We start from the raw sequence: 3,696 nt of genomic DNA, 5'->3' as shown, positions 1-3,696 counted from the left end.
AGATTAAAAGAAAGAACTCAACAAAACGTTGTAGCTCATTTGTTGGGAGGTTCTCTGCTAGGGAATATTTTGACTGTATGGAGAAATAGATGCGGACCTGTGTGTGTGTATGAGAAAGACAAATCTGGAGAGTGCCACCGGTGATATAAAGCAGTAGTTTTAGTTCATGATTAAGAACTAGACTCTTGCATCAGTCAACCCCAGTTCAATTCCATGTGCAAGGGGGCTTTAAAAAGTTCTTGAAAAAATTCAATTTTTCTATGAACTTTTTGAAGCCCTTTAGTATGCTCTCTGAGTCTATCATCTTGGATAAGGTGTTTTACTGAAACTTATTTGCATCACATCTATGGAATTTGGCATAATCATAGTAAATGGCTATAGGATGGTTGTGAGAATTAAGTAAGGAAATAGATGAGGGGTACTTTTGTATTAGTTGTTGTTGTTGTTAAGTGCCGTCGAGTCAGTAGCAACCCTGTATAGGGTTTCCGAGGAGCAGCTAGTAAGCGTGAACCGCCGACTTCGCAGTTCAAACGGCTTTGCTGTTTGGCACGTTAACCCACAGCGCCACACAGCATCTGTTAATTGTTAACATTTTTCAAAAAGATGTGCTATAGTACATGAGATTTGAAAGCTTTTTGCCTGCCAACAACTCCAGCCAGGCAGAGCTTAATTCTATCTTGTGCCTGGATTTAAGTGTTCGGATGCCATTTTTTTTTTTTTTTTTTTGAGTACCTCAGGCATCTCTGACAACTGAACTGTCAGAGTTGGAATAAGGGTGTATTTAAATGGGGGTTTGGGGTCATCACAAACTTTCATATCTGTGATAGTCCCCTTCTTTCTTCCATAGGCCCAGCATGCATATGTGACTTGCTGACTTCAGTTGTGGTTGCGGAGGATAGAACTGTTGGAAAACTCATCAATGATGTCATATGACTTCTCTCACTAGGTGATCTTTGCATTTTCTTGTTTTTATTCCTGTTTAAGGAGTCCTAGAGTGGCCACTGGAGTCCTGGTGTGGCACTGTGGGTTAAAGCGCCAGACTGGACAGCCATTTGAACTGCAAGGTCGGCGGTTCAAGCTCACCAGCTGCTCCTCAGAAACCCTGTTCAAGGTCACTAGGGGTCGGAACAAACTCGACAGCATTTAACAATAACAAAAACAGAGTGGCCACTAGGTCGGTGCTTCAAACCTACCACCTGATTCTTGGAAACTCTATACAGAGTGTCTGTACAGCAGGGAAAGGAAAATTTCACAAAGCTTAAATACAGTAGATCCAGGAATCCTTAAATACAGGAAGACAGTTTGGTCGACACAAAATCATCCTTTAACATACACAAGGCAATGACAAAGTCCCTTAAACACGATTTTGCTAATATGCAGTTTCAGCCATTTAATAGCTTCTTCCATAGCTATTTCCAGGGCAGTCTGAGTGAAGGCTCTTCCAGGTAGCCTTCTGTGAGAAGAAGGGGCAGGAAGGGAGGCGGGAGGTAGCAGGATTCATGATGTATGCTACTAATCGACTTTTGAAAGTTAGCTCAGGATAAACAGTAAACAGAAAAAAAAAAGAAAGATAAAAATGGCTGACGGGCATCTTTGGCAGAAGCCTCTTCATATGCCAAGCATTTGGTTTTTCTGAGTTCTTTCACACTTTCCAACTCTGTGGTTTCTCTAAAATAGCCTGGGAGGCTCATCAATGTGGACATTAGTACTAGATTATGTAAACAAAAACCATATCCTCTTATAAACATTTGTATGCACTCTACTTACTACATTGCCTTATCTGTGAAGTCCTTGAGAATATTCATAGTGTAGGTGAGGAAAACTAAATTGAGTGTTAAAATCGGCAAATTAGTTGGGAGAATGTCGTAGAGGTTGGTAGGGTAAAAAAAATCATGAGAATTAAATAAAAATGGGAAACATGGTAATAATAAATACAAACAACTGGGTTTTAATGGACCCTACAAAGAATAGTGGCTTCCTGGTATGGCGCTTTAGGGTAAGCATTGAACTACTAAAACCAAGATCAGTGGCTAAATCCCACGGGGTGCTCCTTGGAAACCCTATGCATGATTGCTATGATTGCTATGATTTGGAACAGACTTAACAGCATTTAACAAACACAAAGAAAGAATAGTAAGGCATGAACAAATGTGTTTCCTGGAAAAAGTGGCATTCAACAGAAGAAGGACAACATGAGTTGTTGTTAAGTGCCATTATGTTGGTTCCAACTTAGAGCGACCCTGTATATGGTTTCCAAGGAGTGGCTGGTGGGTTTGAATCACCACATCGAGATTCAGAATGACCTTGCAGTCTAGTGCTTATCCTACAGCATCACACCAGGTAGGAAGTACAAATATATGATGAAACTGACAAGCATAATCCTTCAGTGGCCAGGAATGACTCACTAGGCTTCTTAGCTTAATGAAAATATCATCTCTTGAGGCCATGTAATTTCCATTTCTCTAATAACATATTTAGCAAACAACCTTTAAATTTAAGTTTAGTTTCTAAGTGTTTCAAGACCTGGACTTTAAAAAAACAAAAAGCAAAAACACAAGCAAGCAACCTGTCTGCTGTAAAGTAAGGATTGAAAATTATAAAATTTGTCTCTATTACCAATTCAACCAATGTTACTTGAAGTGCTTTATGCTAAGAACGTTTCCAGGCTGTAAGGGTGGTATAAAAATGAGTGGGATATCATTACTATTTCTTGGCACATTTATAAAGTTGCAAGGGTGTGTGTGTGTTTGCTTGTTCTAGTATAAGTGTGTACAGTATCCCTAGTAGTGCAATGGCTAAAACTCTTAGATGCTAATAGAAATGTCAGGGGTTCAAATCCACCAGCTGTTCCACAGGAGAAAGATGTGGCAGCATGCTTGCATAAAGCTTTACAAGCTTGGAAACTCTATGAGGCAATTCTACTTTGTCCTATAGGGTTGCTATGTATTGGAATAGACTCCTCAGCAAGAGGAGTTTTTAGATAAAATGGATAAATTGCTCATCAAAATCCTTGATCTGTAAGATTACAGGTAAGATTACAGGATCAAACACTAGACCCACTTTGTCTTTGGGCAATATGTCTCCACCAGAAATACCCATCTTCCAAAGAATGCCATGAACTTTTCCACTTAAAGCACTTGCTCCCTTGGCACCTGTTCAACCTTAATTCCCGTCTTTCCTCTATCCTGTAAACTGATGATCTTAGCAATGAACACTTCCTACCTAGAAGCTAAGATAATGCTTAGCCCTCCATGATGTTGTTGTTGCTAATGCCTCTGAGATGGTTCTGACTCATAGTGACCCTTTATAGGGTTTCTGAGGAGTAACTGATGGGTTTGAATGTCTGTCCTTGCAGTTAGAAGTTCAGTGCCATCCTATAGTGCCACACCAGGACTCTGGTCACCTATGATTATTGTTGTTAAGTGCCCTCTATGATAATAAGACCATAATATTGGGTCATGACACCATAACCATATATTTATTTATTTACTTACTTTAAAATGTTTTATTGTAAATTGAGTGAAGGTTTACAGAGCAAATCAGTTTTCCATTCAACAATTCATATACCTTTGTTTCATGCCAATTACAACAATGTAATTATCACTTCTTCCATTTTCTCCCTATTTTTTCTGTTTCCATTCCTCATTCTTTTCTACTCATTCCTGCCTTCTTTTCTTTGTCCTTGGGTAAGTGTTG

Source organism: Chrysochloris asiatica, unplaced genomic scaffold, assembly GCF_000296735.1.
Source record: "Chrysochloris asiatica unplaced genomic scaffold, ChrAsi1.0 scaffold00086, whole genome shotgun sequence".
Taxonomy (NCBI): domain Eukaryota; kingdom Metazoa; phylum Chordata; class Mammalia; order Afrosoricida; family Chrysochloridae; genus Chrysochloris; species Chrysochloris asiatica.
This window is presented reverse-complemented; position numbering follows the sequence as displayed.